At 49.6% G+C, this 23190-nt stretch overlaps 1 protein-coding gene across 1 annotated transcript in view; it reads left to right on the top strand.

Annotated features, from left to right (window-relative positions):
• The window catches only part of STK35 (serine/threonine kinase 35), a 45912-nt gene extending 35705 nt beyond the window's left edge, over positions 1-10207 (top strand). Inside the window, exons 4-5 of the transcript XR_009535327.1 lie at positions 5664-5773; positions 10012-10207. The gene's annotated coding sequence lies outside the window, so the exon portion shown is untranslated. The remainder of the gene's footprint in view (positions 1-5663; positions 5774-10011) is intronic.
• Positions 10208-23190: the final 12983 nt, after the last annotated feature.

A 23190-nucleotide genomic window follows, 5' to 3' on the forward strand; every position in this document is an offset into this window, starting at 1 on the left:
TATAGGTGAAGGGATTAAATGGGTTTTAAACTCCACTTAAGCTCTTTTTGTCTCTCTAGGAAGGGATTTTACATTACAAAGTTACATGTTAAAAGCAGGAGCTTTGGAGTGAGTCAGACCTAGGTTCAACCCTTTTCTCTACCACTTACTAGCCATGCACATCTTGTCTCTGAACTTTAATTTCCTCATCTCTAGAACTGGGGCAACAGCAGGTCTTACCTAGTAGGGTGGTTGAGTGAGATGAGGCAGTAGATGTAAAACACTTGGGTCCATGACACAGCCCACAACTACTGAGCCTGCGCACCACAACTACTGAAGCCCGTGCGCCTAGAGCCTGTGCTCCTCAACAAGAGAAGCCACTGCAATGAGAAGCCCGTGCACCACAATGAAGAGTAGCCCCAGCTCGCCACAACTAGAGAAAGCCTGTGCGCAGCAACGAAGACCCAATGCAGCCAAAGATAAATATATATATATATATATATATACATATAAATTTTTTTTTTTTTTAAAGAGGCACTGACGCGCCCAGTGTTGAGAGTACAGGTAGGAAAGCCGGCTTCCAGTCTCATCGAGCTCTCCCCACTCTTCTCTGGGGACCTGGTTTTGTCATGTGCTGAGGGGCTTGGGACCAGGGGTCCTTACCCAGGGTCCTTCTAACTCCAAGGATGCACACACAGCAATCCCCTTGAAGGCACAGGAAGCATCTCAGTGTGTGTAAGTCACGTGAGTTTTTCTGGGGGAATATCCTCAACATTCAGATTCTCAGGACCCAAGGAGTACTGAGAATCAAGACGAGCTTTGTAGGCTCCTTCTCGATTGAGGAAACACCCTAACCAGAAGGCAGCACAGGAGTGCTATGCGGGCTTCCCAGGCAAAAGAGGCCTGGGCGCTGTGATGGGGGGTTAGGGTGGGAGGGCGACTCCAGCTCCTGCACCAGGGCCCTTCCAAACAGAACAGCAGGATGGTGAGGTCCCTCTTCTACAGGCTTTCAAGCAGAACCTGAGTCTCCCTTAAAGTGGACGAATGTCACCAAGAGGAGGTGGGCTCTATGTGTGTCAGCTGAGTCCAACCTGCAGCCCACGCAGCACAACGAGGACACACGCTCTCATGGCTGCAAGCGGCAGGCCCAGGATACAGCAGGGCATGGCTCACTGGGAGACAATGGATAAAGGTAGGACACTTTTATATGTAACAACTTGGTAAGGCTGTCAGCCCTCCTACACAGCCTTACCAAGTTGTTACATATAAAAGTGTCCTACCTTTATCCATTGTAGAACATGCCTGCACATATTCAATGCTGAGTAAGTGATTGCTGTTACGATCATCATAGAGAAATAAGGAGCTCGGATGTACTGAGGGAACTTAGTCCGAGAGCTGAAGTAAGAAAGGGAAGCATTTGCCAGCACCTTCCTGGACACCTTTCCCGCAGGGGACCATCTCAAATGCAGGCTGTTAGAGCCACGGCAGAGCCGGCTCTGGAAGCACTAAATGGAGGCTCGTAGTAGAAAGGCTGTGGGCAGTGAGGCCGGAGAAGATGGGGCTGAGTGCCAGTCCTGCTGCTCTGGTGTGGGGCAAGTGGCTCCATCTCTGGGCCTGTTCACTGGTTAACTCCTCGCTGGATGAGCTTGTCAGGCAGGTGAGAGATGGGAGTGCACTACAGGCGTCACCTGCAGGTCAACCACATCACTGCTTTTCATTGTGCTCAGAGGGGTGGCTTTGCCCTCTAGGAGGGCTCTGTGCTCAGAAGTCAGCGTTCCAACTGAAAGGGACATGGCAAGTCCTGGCTGACGCCGGCAATCAGGCAGTCGAGCCACAGCCCAGGCAGTCGGAGTGGAGGTGTGGCATCTACTAGGACGAAGGGCAAGGGCCCACTGGGCTGGGACCTAAACCATTCATTGTTCCAGCAGGTGCCTGGGAGGGCCTGCTGCTGCTTTACCCCAGAGCCACGTGGTCTGAGCCCTTCCTACCTGGGGCTGTAGAAAGCCCCACCCTGCCCCCCCACCCCCCACCCCCCCTTTCCAGGGAGGTCGCAGCTATTGGCTCCCTGGGGGAAGGTGCACCTTCTCTAATGGAAGACAGGAAAGGAATGCAAAGCCGGGGTTCTCTCTGTGGAAGAAGGAGCCCTATTTCTCTTGTCCCTGCCCACTGGGCAGAAGGAGGCGAACCTGTCCTGAGGCGTCCTACCAGGAGGGCCAGAGCCAGTGCCAAAGCTGGAGGGAGGGAGTGTGGAGGAGCCTGTGGGAAACGTCAGCCGCTCCCTGGCAGGGGAGCCAGGGTTGGAGTGGTCACGGCGCTGGTGTCAGGCACTCTCGCAGTGCTGGGTGCTTGGTGTGACCTTTTGCAGGCACAGTCTGTTCTGCTAGTTCATTATGTAAAGAGACTTCTGCCTCCCTGTCGACACCGCTTTTCTGCTGCCGTGCGTCACCTTCCTGCTGTGATGGTCATCCGTTTGAGGTTGTCCTCAGCTTGGGTCCAACCAGGGGAGGTAGGAAAGCAGTGTTAAACAGGTCATAACTGGTTCCAAAGATTATCTTAGCAAATCACACATGACCATACAACTTCCCGGGCCTTTCTTCTTTCTCACAAGCACTTAGCATCTTAGATGGTGAGGTTCCCCCAAGCCCTCCCTCCCCCAATCTTCTGGTTGCTCTGCTTCATCTACTGAAAGCAACAGGGAGAAGGCCCTTAGGCCTGCTGAATAAAGCTAGGTTTGAGGTGGCTGCTGGACCGTCACAGGATGTGCTCATGATGATTGTATTTTTCCAAGTCAAAACTGGCATATAAGACCCACCAGTGGATGTTTGTTGAGGGGAATTAACAGGTAGGGAAACAGAAGCAGTAGAATAAAAGGCTGGGCCTGAGATCAAATACTTGGATCAAATACTTTGCCAATGCCTTTATCATCCATCCCCACTTGATTCCACACATGGACCCTGAGTCACCCCTCACCTGTGCAGTGGAGGAAGGAATCACACAGTCTAGCCTCTCGTCTGACAGGTGTGGAAGATTCTCCACTGTCCACTGTGTGTGGAAGAGGCCAAAGAAGAGCCTGGGTCTGGTCTCTGGGACCCCTCGCTACTCCAGAGACCTTTCTCATGGGGCTGCCAGCTTTCTTTATTCATTAAATACACTTTTTTTTCCCATTAAAAAGTGAAGTGTGGGGCTTCCCTGGTGGCGCAGTGGTTGAGAGTCCGCCTGCCGATGCAGGGGACACGGGTTTGTGCCCCGGTCCTGGAAGATCCCACATGCCGCGGAGCGGCTGGGCCCGTGAGCCATGGCCTCTAAGCCTGCGCGTCCGGAGCCTGTGCTCCACAACGGGAGAGGCCACAACAGTGAGAGGCCCGCGTACCGCAAAAAAAAAAAGTGAAGTGTGACAATATGATGTGTACTCAGTATTAAAAATACAGAGGGAGAGTGGAGGAAGAGGAAAATCCACCGATGACAAGTATAACATTTTGATGTATTTTCTTGCCAGATTTCCTATACTTGGAGGTTTTTATTTTTTACATAGATATGGTCATATGTCACAGAACTTCATAGCCTGCTTTTTTCCACTTAACCCATGGAAATGCTTCTGCCATACTGTTGTTCAAAATGCCACACAGGGCTTCCCTGGTGGCGCAGTGGTTGAGAGTCCGCCTGCCGATGCAGGGGACACGGGTTCGTGCCCCGGTCCGGGAAGATCCCACATGCCGCGGAGCGGCTGGGCCCGTGAGCCATGGCCGCTGAGCCTGCACGTCCGGAGCCTGTGCTCCGCAACGGGAGAGGCCGCAACAGTGAGAGGCCGCAACAGTGAGAGGCCCGCATACCGCAAAAAAAAAAAAAAAAATGCCACACAGCTTTCTCATTTCCTCTGTAATGTATCATTGAGTAGATGGGTCATTTGCTTCAATCTCTCATTTTTGGATTTGCGATTATTACCTCAATTTAAATACTACTTCAGTGGACATCTTTATTAATAAAGTCCTTTTCGTATTTAGGATAATCAGTTAGACTAGATTTCCAGAAGTGTAATTATAGGGTCTCAATCCATTTGAAGCTCTGAAAACGTTGCCAAATTGCTTCCTAGAAGGCTTTGTCACACTCCTCCAGTGGAGTGCGTGTCCTTGCCGTGGCACCTTCGCCCGGCTGGAAGCAGTTTGGATGGTTCACTGGCTGAGGACCGCGGCCTGTTAAGCCTGACACGTTCATAATTTCTGGTTGGGGACAAATGGCTGGGAGAGAATGGGATGCCGAGGAGTTGGGTCCTGCCGTGGGCCAGGTACTTCACAGTCGGTATTCCACTCAAACCTCAAAAACGAGCCCCCATTTCTCAGAGGAGGAAATGAAGGCTGACCGGGAGAAGTAAAACTGTCCAATATTGCAGTACCCTGCTGCCTCTTGTGAGGACTAGCCAGGCATCTCCCTGGGACCTGAGGATGACAGGCCAGTGTGATATGACTGTACAGGCGGCAGGCAATGGTGGGGAGGACGCAGGGCTGGGGGGGCATACCTGTCAGGCTGCAGCGAGCTTACTGAGCCTTGAAGCCAGTGGGGGGATTTCACACACACTGAGTAAGACTGTCTGATTAAGTCATTCAGGATGAGAGTGGGCACTTGGAAACTCTGATGGGACAATGGGTCGCCACGGAGCATTGCTGCCCTGGGTGGCCCGCCTGCCCAGTATTAGGGCTATACTTAGCTCTAATCAGGCTCAGACTGGGAAAGATGGGCTGGGCAGGGTGGGGGCTGGCCCAGGGCTAATCTCTGCGGGTTCTTGTATTCTAGGCCTCCATTAAAACAGGTCCCTGAAAGGCTGGCCGCTGGTCTCGTTCTGAGGCCTGGCACCAAGGCCATTCCCAAATAATAGCTAATAACAGTACAGCCAGGCACTGTTGTAAGTTTTCCACGTATTAGTTCATTTGGTCCTTGTAGTAACCTGTGATGTGGTACAGGTGACAAGACCAAAGAACCAGAGGACTCAAATTTGCCCACAGTCCAGTGGCAGAGACTGTGGACTGGACCACAGTTCTGGCTGCAGCCTCCTTCCTAAGCACGGCAGTGTCCTGCAGCCTGGGGCCCAGCGGGCGGCTCAGAGACCAACACTACCCCTGCCTGTGGGACTCTGGCCCCTCTGTGACCTGGGGGGGTAGCCTAGTGCAGGTTCTCAGAGGCCTGAGCCTCACTTCTCTTGTCTCTGAAATGGGGTAAGAGGGTTGCTGTGAACTTCCAGTGCAGCATGATTGGTCACAGAGGGGGAGGGGGGGAGGGAACTCGGGCTGCCAAGGCTGCGGGGACGGAACGCTTGGGTCCTGGGGCATCTTTCTCCTAGCAGTGCGGGGAAGCCAGGACAGAGGGGTGGGGCTCGTGCTCGGATTTGTAGCGGGGGTCAGCGTGCCTGGAGTCTGGAGTCTGCCCCTCCAGTGACGTGACTTGGGGCGTGGTGCTTAAGCCGCACCACAGTTTATCTGAAAAGGGGGATAACATGTCCGTGGCGTGGTGGTTGTAGTGAGGCTGGATTCACTCCATAGAGAGCGCTTAGAACCCAGCTCCCCCGGCTCCCAGCACAGCACGGCTCCGGAGTTCATCGGGGTTGGGTGCTGGTACCTAGTGGGGGCTCTGGAGCTTGGAGGTGCCCCATGCCCACTGACCCACGTCCACTCTCCCTGCCTTCTGTCTTTCAGGTTGATCCTCGGGACCCACAGTCTCATCATGTCTCACACAGAGGACGGCAGAGGGTACAGGCGGTGGCTTGGCCGGTTGGCGATCTCCCAACAGCTGGATCTCCAGCAATGTGAAGCTTTTGTTTGGGTTTTCCCCCTCCTTTTAGTTTTGCTTAATTTTTTTATTTTTTTGTCTTCCTCCCCCCCCCTTTTTTTTTAAAATTTAAACGATTAAGACTTCAGAAGAACAGGAAGCTATGCTGTGGACAGGCATCAATTTCTTTAAAGAAACTCAATATGGACAAAGCATATGTATAAATTTCATTTTTAATTTTTATAAGGGGTTAGGGAGCTATTTTGTTTTTGTCCTTTATTTTTCCTGTCTCCTTTCTTTTACCCATCTCTTAGTTCTGCTTATAACACCTCACTTCCCCAGAGAAGGCCTGCCCCTCCATGGAGAATTTGGGGATTTCTCCTGGAATGGGGGACATGAAGCCAGAAGGAGGCCTCTGTGCTGCCTCCCCACCAGGTGCAGGAACTGCTGGACTCCCTGGTGGCCTGCTCCTGGCTGGCCCTTGGGCCTTGGAGATGATCAGAGGCCAAGAACCACCTGGAAGGGGAGGACCAGGGCTTGGCCAGGAGAACTCGAGAAAGAAGATCTGTATTTTGGGTTTGTCCTCTTTAAGCAGTTGGAAGCCCAGGGCCACACCAGGACTTACAGAGGGAATCCATTCCCTCTACTGCCCTTTAAAACCAGGAGTTCTGAGGGGGGAAGGGACAGAGGGTGATCATCTCGTACTTCCTGGCGTTTGAACGGCCAGCCCACCCCAGCTCTACAAGCCTACCTTTCTGTTAGTGATCTTCCTCCCAGAGGATGATTCCCAGAGAAAACTGTGTGCCAAACCTCCGCCTGGGACACAGGTGGGTCTTCGGCGGGCATCTGTCACTCCTGTGAGCTCAGCACCCATCACCTCCTGCCTCCTGGATCGTCGTCTTCCCAGATGTACCCGCCAGATGTCCAGGTCGTCAGACACCGCCTGAGTCCCCAAGACCCAGTTGTGACCATTGCCATAGGAACAGGGTGTTCTGAACCGGCTGCCACTGTCATCTCCTCACAGTGAGGGGTGTGCCCTGCGTGCCGGCCCTGTGGTGTCACGTATGGTGACAGTGCCGAGCATCCTCTCCCTCACTGCAGGGACTTACTGTTAGGGGCTCCCCTCAGTGTAAATGTGTCTGATGGGAAAGGATGGACCTGGCTGACGGGGTGGACCATGGCCATTAGGTGCCTGTGGGCTTGTTGGCTGTGACCCTGTGACCCCACCTCCAGTGTCTGTCTGTAGCCTTTCTTCCGTTCTCCAACGACTCTTGCAACCTCCCTACTCCTGGGCTTCTGAAGCGGGGTGTCCTCTCCCCTTGCCAGGAGAAGGAGAACTGTCCCTATTGCCCCTCACCTGGCTTCTCACCCCATTACAGCAAAGCAAGGAAGGGAAAAGGAATTCTTTTGTGTTTAGTTGTTTTTGTTTGTTTTCTCTAAACCAGCATAGGATGGATAGGGGAGATGTTGGAGGGCATTTAAGTTGGTATGTGACCAAGGAGGGCTTCCCTGCAGAGCCGCAGCCCTTTGGCCCTGGGAGTTTAGGAGAGACCAGCACAGCATCAGCCCAGACTTGCAAACTCAGCAATATGTTTGCTCACATTCTTTCTGCCTTTTCTCAAGTCCTCTTCCTCCTCCTGGGCAGATGGCTAGCTGTGCTTAGCAGGATCCAGCAGGGCAGCAGGAGGTGACTAGGCCCTTCCCTCCCCTCCCTCAGCCGAAATTCTTTGTCATCACCTGTCTCTTGTCTCTTCCCTCTGACTTCTCAGACAACCTAGAGTCTACTCTGAGCTGCAGCTGGGAGAGCACATCCCCTAGCTGCAGTGTGCACCCCTTCTCTGCCCCACCTCCCCGCCTTCCCTCTGGGGCAGCTGTCTGTCTGTCCATGAGCACGTGGGAAAAACAGTCCCCGGACTTGGCACCCTCACCTGTCCCTGGCCGCAGCCCACACTCTGAAGTCCTAGTGAGGGTTCAAGCCTAACAGGTTATTTACCTTTTGCTTATCCTTCCCTTCCGCCCTCCCCAGGTCTCTTAGCTCTGACTAAGGTCTTGGAGCTGTAGGTCACAGGTGGCCATACCTTTCGGGTGAGGTGGGCAGCCTCCACGTACCCTTATCTTGCAGGACTCCCAGCCCGTCCTTGCTTGGTGGCAGGACCTCCTTCCCTAGCTCCTGAGGCCTACCTTGTTAGCCCCAAGTGCCTGTCTCTCTTCTCCCTCCCCTGTTCTCCACTTCATCCACCTTGGACACCCAGCACCCGGGTGGAAGTCAGCCTGAAGTCAAGGCTGGCTCTGCCCATTCGGCAGACTAGCCTCGGTTAGGCCCAGGTAGCCGTCCTCTCCCTTAGCCACTGTTCACCTCTTCCCACTGGAGTCAGCCTTGTCATCTCTTCCTGCCTTTTACCTGGGTCTCGGGCCTGGCAGCCGCTCTGGGGAGCATCATCTCAGTGCCACCAATTTGTTAGTCCTGTCCAAGTTCTAGGAGTTTCCAACCCTTAAAATAGCAGTCAGTTATTCTTGTCTCCTGGGATCTGTGAAAAGGATAGCCTTTGGAGGGAGGATCTGGGCCTCAGCCCTACGGATCTGAGCTCCATTCCCCCTCAGTGAGAGGAATCAGCAAGACAGATCATAGTGCCTTATTCCATTGCCCTCCCCGCCCGGCCGCCTGGCTCAGTTGGCAGGACAAGGCTTCTTTCTCCCTCTCGGTGTTCATCTGCCACTCAAACTCTCACCCCTCGCCCACAGATAGCCTCGTGGGAGGATGGATGCCCCAGTCTTTGCCCCATCCCTTCCTAAGAGCTGCAGCCAGGCACGTGACCCCCAGCCACCACAGGGCGCTCACTAGCAGCTTCTGCTGAGGACAGGGCTGTGCTGCAGACAGGTGCACTCTCGGCCACCTCCTCCCCAGCACGTCCCACCTCTTACCTCCAGCCCAGAGGATGCAGTCTCTTCCCTGGAGACCAGCTCCATCTGACCCCCTCCTGGGCCCCAGGACTAAGGTCGCAGGCCTTAGCACCCTCTCATCCCAGAGGCACTGGGACAAGAGAATGGAATTCTTTCCTCTCACCCACATGTGGTTCGTGCCCCCATGGCTGCCTTTCTGAGGGAGTGTATTAAATGTTTACTTAAGAAATACCATGTTTACAGCTGGAGGAGAAACGTGCCCCATGCTGGGTGGAGATTTGACTCTCTGGACGGCGCCTGGCTCCTTTATGGCACTGCCAGTGGTGACCCCAGAGCGAATGAAGGCAGGGGACCGGGGCACAGGCCCTGCACCCCCTCTGCCCCCGACCCTGCGGTGCTAAGACCACTCACCACCTTCCTCACAGCCTCATTCCCCGCCCCTCATTCTCTTCCTCCGGGATCTCGCTCCTTAACTTAGGCGTCTCCTAGAAAACCAGTGTTTGGAGCAATAAGATAATTTTTTTTTGCTTGAGTCTTTTTCTAAGAAAAGGAAAAGAGCGGGCATTGTGGGAATCTTCTTTCTTTTCCTGCTGTTGGCTGTTCACTTTTTTAGAAGACAGATCTTACTTGGGTGGATGTCTGGGTTTCAGCCTTAGGAAGCTTGGAGAGGTAGGAGTCGGGCCTCCACCCCTAACTCGGCTCCGCCGCCCGGGCTCCCAGCCCTACCCACCAAGTGCGCCACCCACCTTTGCTCCTCATGTGCCGCTCCCTCCCTGCCCATCCTGGGGGCACTGGTGGCTCTGCCTCTGAGTGGGGCTCAGGTTCTTGTTCCTTCCCTGTCCTGGGCCTGTCTGGGGGCCCAGCTGCTGGAGTCTCGTAGGACCTGGCAACCTGAGAAGAGCTGAGCTTACACTGCTCCGCTCTCCAGGCCCCTGGCTCATGGCTGAGGCGCAGCCTTCGGGACAGTGCGGACTGTCTCTGATCCTGCCCTGCCAGGCTTAGATGGCCAGGGCTCCTGTCTGGAGAGATGCCCTGGGAGGCGGGGGACCAGGCTGATGTCAGCACCCGTAGCCGAGGGCTGAGTCCACTGCCAGCAGCTCCAGGAGTCCTTAGACGGGGGGTAATGGGAAGGAGGCCCCCGCGTCTTTTTCCCTGAGAGGCCGCAGGAGGAAGGGAGTTCATTTAGGGACATTTTAAAGAAATCGTCTTGTGTACCAGGTGCCTCTTTCCATCAGAGCAGGAGAGAATGTTGCTGCAATGATTCATATTCGTGTGGGGCCGACTTGGGTGTGAGGGAGGGTTTAACCCAGGCACAAGGTTAGTTTCAAAGACTAGTTAATAAATCTATTTTCTTTATTTTCTTTTTTTGCACAGAAGCTGGTAATCTAGGACCTACGTGTGAACAACTTTATATATGAATATTTTTTGTACTTGGTTTACTTGGGTTGGTATGATACATTATATTTAAGTTCCTTGAACACTGTGGATCCCCCTAATGTGTATGAATGACTGAGGCTTTGTAAATTAAGGGACGTTTGTGTGAATAAAGTTATTTGATGGGGTCAAAGAAGCCATACGTGATTTGAAAAGAAGTGCTTTGTGGTTTTGTCGCCTCCTGTTTGGAGGAGCTTGTTTGGGTCCTGGTTGCGTGAGCAGCAGGAGAAGAGGACACTCGGCTGCTTGATGAGAAGACGCCTGGTGGCCTTGGGTGGTCCTCCCCATCCACACCTGGGACAGGAAACCACACCAGGCCTGGTCTGCTCTCCCCAGGGGCCCAGGGCCCAGCCAGCATTGCCAGCCCCCCAGACATCCAAAGGCCCTTCCAGCCCCAGCTCTGTGCTTCTGCAAGTTCTGCCCTCAGGGATTTTTAATGTAGAGATGAGTCTCCCAACCATGGCAGCAAGGGCAAAGGGACATTTTTGGAAAGCTCAGCTGGGAGCCAGGCTCTCAAAGGAGCTGGACGAAACAGCTCTGTAGGTGAGGGGGTAGCACCCGTGTCTGGGGACCAGTGATTGGCCGGGGGGTGGGGGAGGGGCGCAGGGCAGAGCACATAGCCCATCTATCTCCCTCCGCCTGTCCAGCAGAAACCACATTCCATACGGAGTGAGGACTGGCTTTTATTAAAAGTCGGGCACTTCTGTTACCTTCGCTGGCCTGTGTGGTAGGTACGGTGTGTGCCCCTTCGCTGAGGAGAAAACTAAAGCCCAGAGAAATCCAGACTGTTGAGTGCTTGGCGCACCAGGAAAAGCCACGTGCCACATGCCGGCTGGGACAGGCGCTTCAGCCTGGCTGCATGTCCCTTTCCTCGCGTACCCGTGTACAGTGGTGGTGGGTGATAACTACCTTCAGAGCAGCTGAGGGCTCATAAAAACCTAGTATTGGGCCCAGCACTTAGTAGGCTCTCAACAAATGGTTCCATAGTTGCTTTTCCCAAAGAGGCAGGTTTGGGATTCTCCCGGAGCCTGCTGAACTCCAGACCCTGACTCCTGGCACTGCACTGCCTCAGTAAAGCTTAAACGTCTGGAAAGGGTTGGTGTTTGACGTGGGACCCACCACCTGGGCTCTTCCGGAGGAGACTTGGTGAGCCCAGGAATAATAGAGCTGCAGGAGGACAGAGTCAGGACTTTGGAATGTAGGTTTAGAGGAGAAGATAAGACGGGGCTCCCTGCCTAATCTGAAAGTGAACAGGCTGCATTCCAGGCCCGGGCTTTGGTGTCCAGTGGCTGCTGGGGATGGAGCTTCTGGCAAAGGATACTTCTGTGCTTAGCCTGGGCAGTAGCCTGGAGCTAGGAGAACAACCCACAAGTACATTTTTTTTTAAATAACTGCTGAGGTAATTCACCCTTTTGAAGTGTACACGACAGTGGTTTTTAGCATATTCAGAGTTGTGCAACCATCACCACTGTCTAATTCCAGAACATTTTTATCGCCTCAGAAAAGAAACCCATGCCTATTTGCAGTCCTCCCCTCCCAAGCACGCTCCTCCCACCCCCCAGCCGTAGGCAACCAGTAATCTGCCTTTTGTGTCTGTGGATTTGCCTGTTCTGGACATTCCATATAAATGGAATCACACAGTGTGTGGCCTTTTGTGTCTGGCCTCTTTCACTTCATCAAGTTTTCAAGGCTCATCCACGTCATTAGCACATACCAGTGCATCGTTCCTTCTTATTGCTGAATAGTATTCCATTGCATGGAAATACCACATTTTATGTATCCACTCACCAGTTGATAGACATTTGAATTTTTTCCATTTTTTTGGCTAATACAAATAATGCTAATATGAAGATTCATGTACAGGTTTTTACGTGGACCTGTGTTTTTAATGCTCTTCAGCACATACATACTTGGCAGTAGACTGACTACATCATATGGTAAAGAAGCATCATTTCTGAGAAGCTGCCACATTGTTTTCCAAAGAGGGTGCACCATTTTACATTCCCACCAGCCATGTGCTAGGCTTTCACTTTCTCCACATCCTTGCCCACACTTGTTACTGTCTTTTGTGGTCATCCTAGTGGGTGTTACAGATGTCTTCACCACTATACTGCTAATGGCGGGTAAGGGAGAATAGTAGATAGCTACTTTAGATTCAGATCCAGTCAGTGCTCCAGCAGGCGTGGGGTGCAGAGAACGCACGCTATCTCTGCTGTTTTGTTGGCTCCTTGACCTTGAGGCAGATCGCCTTTCTGACTTGATTTTCTCATCTGCAAAATAGTAAATATCCCCTTCATATGATGGTTGGCAGGACTGAAGGTTTTCATGCCACATACGTGGTGGGTACTCCAGAGCATTTCCTTCTCTCCCCATGCCTTGGGCACTGTGGGGTTAATTAGGGCCGGGATCAGAAATGGAGGGGCTCTGAGGGGCTCACTGTGTGCCGGGTTTGGGCGTGGTGATGAGGAACGTGGGACGCATCACTGTGACACGGGGTCTCTCGAGGCCAGGCTCTGCCAAGCAGAGAGTGCGTCACCCAGGCCCTGGAGGGAGGGATCTGGAGAGCTCTTCTCCCATGGAAGGAGAGGTCACACATCCGGGCCCTCACTGCCTGTCCCCGCCGACCCTGCTCCCACAAGTCCCTCCGACTCCAGCCTCTGGCTCAGTCATTGGGTAGATAGCTGCTCCCAGCCACCTACTCGGTGCTTGTGAACCAGGTAGGCCCTGCGGGCCAGGAGCTCCAGATCCAGAGGAGGAAGGACTCAGAGAAGACAGGTGCACCATGGTGTGCCCGGCCTGAGACAGAGGGAATTTCCCAGGCTGTGGAGCGAGCGTGGTGGGAACGTGCTGGACGAGATGAGTCCAGAGGCTTGATCCAACCTGCGCTTGGTCCAACCTGCTGTCTGACCCGGGCCCCCAGCCCTTTCCAGGCTGTGCTGCGGCCCCCAGCCTGCAGTGCCCTGACAGACTGCAGTGGGCACAGCACCCCAGCTTTTGTTAGTCTTTTGACTTGGAGAGTTGCAGCATCTTCCCGCCTCCCAGGAGGTCTTTGCCTCATCGTATCCCCCCTGAGGACCCAAAGGAGGGCCTGTGGCATTGAGACCCACCCCTCAATCCAGCCTCCACACAGATTTCCTTTTAAATCATCAGAACAGGTCATGGCCCAAACCCGCTGAGGCTCCACTGCACTTAGGGGATCACCCAGACCCTCTCCTTGGCCTATAGGCCCTTCTCCATCTTCCTCCTCTAACTCCCCAGACCCTCTTGCTACCAGCGCCCCTCAGGCTCTACCCTCTAGCCATCTCAACCTTACTGCTGTCCTTTAAACACACACAGGACATGTCCATCTCAGGGCCTTTGCACTTGCTGTTCCTGCTGCCTGGAAGGCATTACTTCATTGCTTCATTTAGGTCTCTGCTCATGCACTTGAGAGGACTCTCCGGGCCCCTTATTTAAAGAAACGCCTCATCATCATCTCTCTCTCTTTAACATGCTTTCTTTTTCCTTAGGGCAGTTACCACTAGCAGAAAGTTCTATGTTATGTACATGTATATAATACATACACAAGCGTGTCTGTAAATGTATGTAAATAATCTCCACATCCTTAAACAGTGCCCGATATGGCCCATAGTAGGCGTTCACTCCATGTTTACATAGTACATGCATGAGAGCACATCGTATCTGCAGGAACATGGCCCCGTGGAAGGAACTTGCTCAGGGGCCTGCAGGGCAGGAGCAGCCCCATCACATGAGCCCCGGGCTCCTGAGCCCATTCCACCCTCTTGGCCTGGCCTGCAACTCTTCTCCATTCCTGAGGTTTAGTCACAGTTCATTTCATTCATGCCAACCCTGAGAAGTGGAATGAAACCACCTGCTTGAGAAGGAATCACCAGATGTGGATGATGATACTACTGGGCTTTAATTTCTTGCATCTGGAACAGGGATCCGCCAACTTTTTCTGTCAAGGGCCAAAAAGTAAGCACTTTAGCTCTCAGATCCTAATTCCCGGGGCTTCGCGGGCCCCGGGCCCCTGTTGCCGCCGCCCAGCTCTGCCGTTTTCCCACGCGAGCAGCCACGCACAGTATGCAAGCGGGTGAGTGTGGCTGTGAGCCCATCAGACTTCAGTTGTGGACACTGAAGTTTGGATTTCATATGACTGGCACCACAGTATCACAAAATATTATTTTTCTTCAACCATTTCAAAATGTAAAAACCACACATCCAGAGCAGTCTACAGCTGGGCCTGTGGTAGACAGCATGGCCCGGAACTGATGGGTCCAGCTCAGGGATGTGGCCCTGGGTCATGTGTCACGTCCACAGGGGTGAATAAGAGGTCATGTAGGGTGATGGGGGAGAACCAGGCCCAGAGGCTCTGCTTCATCTCTAGCTGGTCTTTCGGCCACAGCTCTGGGTGTGGGGGAGGGAAGGACAATGCAGGGAGATGGACATCACCCACCACCTGACATATGTTCATAAATTTAGAAGCAGAAAAGTATGAGAAAACAATTGGAACAGGAGTTAAGAAGCCTGAATCCGGATCCAGCACTGCCTCCAACCAGCCGCAGGTTGTGGCAAGGTCTCTCGTCTCTGGGTCGGATGGTGGGCTCAGGGCCAGACAGAGGCTGGGATTACCGTTTTATGCTGACAGCCCTGTGACCATGACCTGTGACTCTCTGAGCCTGTTTCCTCACCTGTGAGATGGCAATAATACCATTACCCCACTTCGTAGATTCTTCTGAGTATTAATGATAGTGCATGTATATTCCATAGCATAGTGCCTCACAGGCAGTAAACTAGCCATAAATGATATTGATAATCCTTTTTACAGAGGAAAGACATCATTTAAGGTGCTCCTCAAAAAAAGAGTGGGAGGCTCAAAGTTCAAATACTGTTAAGGAAAGCTCCCCTCCACGTCCCAATGTACAGTAAAGGTTATGAGAGGTGCTGCAGTGAGTTCTGTTTCTCAAGCTTCTTGGATCATCAGTTCTTCCACATTGAACGCCTATTAACATCTCCTGACACTAGTGTTCTGGGAAAATGCTTTGAGGCCCACTTTGAGAGATGCTAAACAGATCATCTTTGCAGCTCTCAGATCCTAATTCCCTGTCAGGGGACTTCAGCCGTCCATCATGTTTCACATGGGGCTGGAATCACTTCCCTCTTGCAAAAGCCTCCAATAATCGCTTCTGTTGGGTCAACTGGTTCCTTGAGGGCAGACCAAAATATGAGGAATTTAATAACCATGGTCTGGGTCCCCTGCCAAAGTGCTGTAGGGCCCCAGCTCAGACAACTTGAATGTGGTAAGAACACAGACAGCAGTTCCCCCAGCCAGCAGACCAAGGCCACTGCCAAAGCCCTCGCATTCCTGGTTCCCACGCTGGCAGAGCCTAGCCGCTCTCTGCTGGGAGGCTCCTGTAGTTAGTGGAGCCGCACACACTCCCCGCTGTGAGACTGCCTGGTTCACACCAACTGGCTCTACCTCTTTAAGGACTCAGTTTCCTCATGTGTAAAATGGAGATAATAACTGCACCTGTGTCTGTGAGGCTTCGGTATGGCTGCCTAAACAGGAGACACAAAAGGGAAGTTAGTTCCTCTCTCACATACAAGAAGTGTGAGGTGGCAATCCAGGGCTCTGGTGCTGATTCCATGGAGTCATCAGGGGTCTCCTTCTGGCTTCCTGCTCCAACATCTTCAGCAAGTGGCTTCCACCTTTAAGGTTGCCTCCCGGTCCAGGAAGCCGGCTGGAGTTTCAGGCATTTTCTCCTTATCCCAAGTGATAGCAAAGAGGGAGGGAGGGAGGAAGAGAGCTTGCCTCTCCTTTTATGGGGACTTCGCTGAAGTCCCACACCACCCTTCCACTTACCTCTCACTGGCTAGACCTTAGCACTGGGTCACAAGGAGGCTGGGACACAAGGGGGCAGTGGATCTCTCACTAAGGTTGAGGGGAGACTGGGTGTTGGGTAGGCAAGTAGCGAGTGTGCCTATGGCTCCTTCTAATAAAGGTTAGGTACTACCATTATCAATAACAGCGCTACAGACCTGGGCTCAAAAAGACAGGAAATAACCAAATTAGCCAGAAGAGATCCAGGGTGCCTTATTCAGAGCTGAGACAGTGGCCACCTGTGTGGTGCGAGCGGGGGAACCACCCGATGCTGGGTATTTAGTTAATACATATGTATCAAGTGCCTCTATGTGTCAGCACTCTTCTAAGGCTGAGGATAGAGAAGAGATGGGTGAAGAGGCAGTATTTTGTGGCAATTAAGAGCGTGGGGTCTGAAATACAGTGCCTGGTTAGAGTCCCAGGTCTGCCACTTCCTGTGTGATCCTTGGCAACTTATTTAACCTCTCTGGGCTTCGTTGTCTTCACCTCTAAGTTGGAGAAGATGATAAACACCATCACAAGATTATTCTGAGAGTTCAATGAACTAATACCAATAAAGTGTTTTGAACACTGAATAAAAGCACTGTGATCTCTTCAATGGACTCACGGAGCTCCTCGACACCTACTTCGCTTTCTTCCTGCCGCCTTGAGCATTCACTGAGCACCCACTCTGCTGGGCGCTGCAGATTCATAGATGAAATACATCTAGACCTGATTCCCTCATCACAGGGGTTCCTGTGCCCTCAGCTGTGCACCAAGCTGACAGTCCTGAAGGCAGCTAGGCAGAGGTGGGGGGTCAGACGAGGGGCACACAGAGGACATATCCTGAGAACTTTGATCCAGGCAAGATGGATCTAAGGGGCTAAGAGACTTCGGCAGGTCTCTGGTGGGATGCAGCCTGTCCATGTCTGTGTCCCATAGTTCTGGACAGGCAGCCAGGCCTGTGGACAGGACTCTGGGGGACGAGGTCACCCAATTTCAGCACAGAAAAGCCGTGCTTTGTTTTCCCAAGTCATCAGATGGACAGTAATCTGGGAACAAAAGATGGTTAGCCGTGGATGCCTGCGGAGCTGAGCCAGTTGCCTTCACCTCAGAGGCCAGCCAGTTCTCTGCTCTCAGGGCCCCAGACTCACTTCCCAGGGCAGTTTCTTTGACACTTTCTCTCTCCTCCACCCTTTCTTCAGACCCTCACATACCCTCCCCAGCCAGCTTTGGAGGGTGGTTAAAATAGTGAGCTCTGCCCACCTATGTCAGGTATTAATTATTGCCTCTCAGTTCTAAATGCTCCTTCAATGTATGCTGTATGATTAGCAACAGAATTCCTTTACGCATTTCTTCTTTAAAGTGAACATGAATTTAAGCTCTCAGTAGAAGACTCTGGAAGGACATGGCAGGAGGAAAAGGCTTCCTGCAATTTCCAGCTCAGGGCGGGAGGTCTGCGGTGGATTCCAACCCTAGCCATGGGCAACAGAATGTGATCCGTCTGCAACTTTGCAGCCTTGGCCCAGTGATAACTTTTCCAGAGCCCTTTTGAAACTGCAGCTCCTTCGTGGCCTGCACGCAGTTGCCTGTGGCCTGGAGCATCTCACAGACCCAGTAGTGTCCCCTCTGCAAACCTGTGTGTGTGGTCCGGTTAGCCTGCAGTCCACCTGCCCCGCACATGCCCATTCTCCCAGTGCCCGAGACACTGTTGGCTAAAGGCCTGCTGTACCCACACGTATACACTGGAGGGTTGCCTATTGCTTGCTCAGGAATTCCAGACCAGCTCCATCCACCCTGGCTAAATCATCAAATTTCTCTGCTATCTGGCGGCTGAACTACACCTTTTCCAACAAGGTCTAAACCCCTTCCAAGTTTGTCCTTCCTTGGGCGTTTGTGAAAAAACTACCACTAACATCATACTTAATGGTAAAAGACTGAATGCTTTCCCCCTAAGATCAGAACAGGAAAGGATGTCCACTCTTACCATTCAACACTATACTGGAGTTTCTAGCCAGTGCAAAGAGGCAAGAAGTAAAACTAAAGAAAGAAAAAGCATGAGATTAGAAAGAAGTAAAACTCTTGATTAGCACATGACATTTATATAGAAAATTCAATAGAATCTAAAAACAAGCTACTAGAATTAATTGAGTTTAGCAAGGTTCCAGGATACAAGATCAATATACAACAATCAATTGTATTTCCCTATGCCAGCAATGAAAAATCGGGAATTGAATTAGAAAAAATAATGCCATTTACAATATCATCAAAAAAAATGAACTACTTAGGGATAAAACATATGAAAGACTTTTACAGTGAAAACTATAAAACACTGCTGAGAGAAATTAAAGAAAACCTACAAATGGAGAGATATAAAAAGTCGATTCTCATTTGTAGATTTCGCATTCGCGAATTCACTTACTCTCTAAAGTTCATTTGCGACCCCAAGTCAGTGATGGCAATGCTGCCACAGATTCACAGGCTACCCAGGGCAGCACAACGCGCATGTTCCCAGCTGAGGTCAATAAGGTGACACTCTTGTCTTCTTTTTTTTTTAAGATAAATAAATTTATTTATTTATTTATTGGCTGTGTTGTGTCTTCGTTGCTGCGCGGGCTTTCTCTAGTTGCGGCGAGTGGGGGCTACTCTTCGTTGCGGTGCGAGGGCTTCTCATTGCGGTGGCTTCTCTTGTTGCGGAGTACAGGCTCTAGGCGCACGGGCTTCAGTAGTTGCGGCGCATGGGCTCTAGAGTGCAGGCTCAGTAGTTGTGGTGCACAGGCATAGTTGCTCCGCGGCATGTGGGATCTTCGCGGACCAGGGCTCGAACCTGTGTCCCCTGCATTGGCAGGCAGATTCTTAACCACTGCACCACCAGGGAGGTCCCCGACTCTCTGTCTTCTTGTTTCAGACTCTTAGTAAGTGTCCTTTTCCCAGTCTATTTGGCACTATGTTTTTCACATTTGTCCTTTTTGTTGGTGATTTTAAAATGACCCCCAAGCATAGTGCTGAAGTGCTCTCTGGTGCTCTTTTGTGCAAGAAGTCCAAGAGGTGCCTTAACAAAAACTCCTGTGTTAGATAAACTTTGTTCAGGCCTGAGTTATAATGCTGTTGGCTGTGAATTCAATGTGAATAAATCAACAGTAGATATGACAAAAGATACCTTTAAACAGAAACACACATAAAACAAGTTTACTTATTGATCAGTTGACAAAACTGTGATTAGAGGTTCACAGGAAACTAACCCTGTATTTTCCCTAGGAGCGATGGCTCAGTATTCACCAATTCGGTGTTCATGGTGATTGTATAGACAATAGCTACTGGGAATAAGGAGACTCAGCTGTATTTGTTCATGGGTCAGAGAACTCACTATTAAGACGGCAATTTTCCCCAAATTGATTTATAGATTCAATGCAATTCCAATCAAAATCTCAGCAGGATTTTCTGTAGAAACGGACAAGCTGATTTTAAAGTTCATATGGAAATATAAAGGACCTAAAATGGTCAAAACAGATTTTAAAAAGAACTAAGTTAGAAGGCTAACATTATCTGATTTCAAGAATTATTATGAAGCTACAGTAATCAGAACAGTATGGTATTGGCATAAAGAGAGACGTGTATATCAATATAACAGAATAGAGTCCAAAAATAGACACACACGTATTTGGCCAACTGATTTTTGACAAAGTTATGAAAGCAATTCCATGGAAAAAGAATAGCATTTTTAACAAGTGGTACTGGAACAACTGGATAAACATTTTTTTTAATTCAATTTATGCCTCAAACCGTGTACAAAATTTAACTCAAAGTGGACCACAGAGGGACTTCCCTGGTGGTCCAGCAGTTAAGAATCCATGCTTCCACTGCAGGGGGCACGGGTGCAATCCCTGGTCGAGGAACTATGATCCCACATGCCATGCTGTGCAGCCAAAAAAAAGAAAGAAATGGATCATAGACTTAAGTGTAAAATGTGAAACAATAAAACTTCTGGAAGAAAACATAGGAAAATCTTTGTGTTAGCTAGGCAAGTAGCTCTTAAATATGCCACCAATAACACAATCTATAAAAGAACAAATGAATGGATTGAACTACATCAAAATATAAAACTTCTGCACTTCAAGAGTCACTTAAGAGAATGAGAAGACAAGACACAGACTGGGAAAAAAACTTTACAAAGCATATATTTAATAAAAAAGACTTGTATCTGGAATATTTAAAGAACTCTCAAAACTGAACAATAAGAAAACAAACAATCCAATAAAAATTTGGCAAGAGATTTGAAAAGACATGTAACAGAAAATAAACAAATGGCAAATAGTACATGAAAAGATGCTCAAGATCACTTGTCATTAATTTAAAAATTAAATTAAACCCCAATGAGATAATCACTACACACCTAATGTAATGGCTAAAATTAAAAACACTGACCATGGCAATCATGGTGGGTATGTGGAGGAACGGGAACTCCTATACACTGCTGGAAGGAATGGAAAATGGTATCACCTCACTGAAAACACTTTGATAGTTTCTTAAAACTTAAACGTATAACTCCCATATGATCAAGCTATTCCACTCCTAGGCACTTACCCAAAAGAAAAATAAATAGGGACTTTCCTGGTGGCTCAGTGGTTAAGAGTCCGCCTGCCAATGTAAGGGGCAGGGGTTCGAACCCTGGTCTGGGAAGATCCCACATGCCACGGAACAAGGAAGCCCACGCACCACAACTACTGAGCCTGCACTCTAGACCACGCGAGCCACAACTACTAAAGCCCGCATGCCTAGAGCCCGTGCTCTGCAACAAGAGAAGCCACCACAGTGAGAAGCCCGTGCACCACAAAGAAGAGTGGCCCTCGCTTGCCACAACTAGAGAAAGCCCACATGCAGCAAAGAGGACACAACGCAGCCATAAATAAATAAATTAATTAATTAATTAAAATTTTAAAAAAGAGTAGTGGTACTGATATGTATTTATAAAAAGAAAAAAGAAAAAATATATATGTCCATACAAAGACTTACATGAATGCTCATAGAAGCTTTATTTGTAATAGTCACAAACTGGAAACAACCCAAATGTTCATCAACTTATCAACATACAGATAAGCAAATTGTGATATATCCATACAATGGAGTGCTACTCAGCAACAGAAAGGAATGAACTCAATACACACAATAACATGGATGAATCTCAAAGTACCATGCTGAGCGAAAGGAACTAGACTTAAAAGCAACCAGACATTAAAAAAATATATACAAAAAAGTGATTCTGTATATACTGTCAACTGAAAAAAAATGCACAACCTGAAAGTTGAGAGTTATGTTTTATTCGGCGGACTTTCTGAGAACTTAAACCCAGGACACAGCATCTCAGATAACGCTGAGAAAACTGTTCCAAAGAGGCAAGGGGGTTAAGCCAGATATACAGAAATTTTTACAGCAAAAGACCAGGTAGTCAGAACATCAAAGGATTACTGTTAATAAAAGAAAACCAGACATCTCAAGTTAAGGAATTTAGTGATTTTCTATGTATGGGAAGATGCAAGAAGCTGGGCTCACTGAAATCATTCCTCCTGTGTTTTCTCACCCTGAGTTTCCTCAGGGTGCACGTGAGGGTGGCTGCAGTGGCTGACTGCTAGATGGGCTTGGCAGTCGGCAGCCCCCGTTTGTCTCTATCCTGAGTTCCCTCAGGGCTCACCGTCTGGGCAGCTGTAATGTGATGGCGTGATGGCTACAACATCTTTTGTTTACTGAAATGGCAGGCAATGTTTTAGTTCTCATATATAAAGCTCTAGAAAATGCAAACTAATCAATAGTAACTGAAAGCAGGTCAGCGGTTGCCTGGGGATGGTGAAGGGCTGGAGGGAGGACTATGAAATGAGGATGGGAACGCACCAGGAGGGTTTTGGGAGTGATGGATGTGTTCACTATCTTGAATACGGACATGGTTTCCCGGATGTATTCACATAAACAATTATTAAACTGCACACTTTAAATATGTCAACTATGCCTCAATAAAATTGTTATTTTAAAAAGTTGGGAGACATAAGAGTCAGCTTGAAGGGACCCCCACAGGTCAAACTTGGAACAATTTGAACATCAAAATGAACAATGATGATAATGGCTTTTTAATACATTGAATAGTAATAATAATAAAAGAATCCATAAGTGTGTGGTAATCTTACAAAAAAAGGGAGGGGAGGGAGAGAAAAATTTTCTTTACAGAAGAATGTAGAAAGGGTAATAGAATTAGGAAAATTCCCATATTGCAGCCACCAATGCAATGGTTGATTCAGGCAAGGTATCGATAGCTGCTCAAATCACTGTGTGAAAATTTGGGGAAAATTTGCACAGTATACTCACACAGTCTCAAATATCATCATTCATTAAACAGATGAATTGTTTACAAAGGGAAAGATTAACTTTACAATGGAGAGATCTGCTGGATCCACTTTAATCAAATGATCACATTTAGCATCACTGATGACAGGACAAACTGGCATGACTCCCTCCTTATATAATGTGCTGGGGAGGACACGACCTCACCTCTGTAGTGTTATTGCCCAAAATGTTCCACCCAAATCTAATCTAATCACGAGGAAACAATCAGATTCGCCCAAATGGAGGGACATTCAACATGACAACGGGGCTGTCTCTTTAAATCTGTCGATGTCATAAAAGGAAAAATAGGTGGTGTGGGTGGTGCAGTGTACACGGTTCATTCTAGGTCAGGCACTAAAGCAAGTGATGTTCCTAATCTTGATGGACTCTGAGATTGAAATAAAGTCCAAATAAAACAGCTATAAAGGACATTATCAAGACATTTGGGGAATTCAGAATATGGGCTATAAGATGATAGACTATATGCTGATTTTATTGCAACAATGTATTGTAACAATTTGAAACATATTGGTTATTTTGGTGTTTGGTGTTTTTGTTGTAGAGAAGAATGCCCTTGTTTCTGGGCGATACATGGGTACGTGCTGAAGTATGATAGCTCTACCTTTATACCTCCATACTCTCTATCTCTCTCCCTCTCTCTCTCTCTCTCCCCCCCCCCTTCCCTCTCTCTCTCACTCTGTCCTTCCAGGGAGAGAGAGAAGGAAGGGAAGGAGGAAGAGAGAGAAGGATGGGAGGGGGAGAGAGAGAGAGAGAGGGAGTGCATTGTGACAAATACTAACAATTGGTGAGTCTAGCTGAAGGGTATATGGGTGTTCATTGCATGTTTCTTAACTTTTCTGTTGGTGCAAAGTTGGAGTTGGAGTTAA

Source organism: Lagenorhynchus albirostris, chromosome 15, assembly GCF_949774975.1.
Source record: "Lagenorhynchus albirostris chromosome 15, mLagAlb1.1, whole genome shotgun sequence".
In the NCBI taxonomy this organism is placed as follows: Eukaryota; Metazoa; Chordata; class Mammalia; order Artiodactyla; family Delphinidae; genus Lagenorhynchus; species Lagenorhynchus albirostris.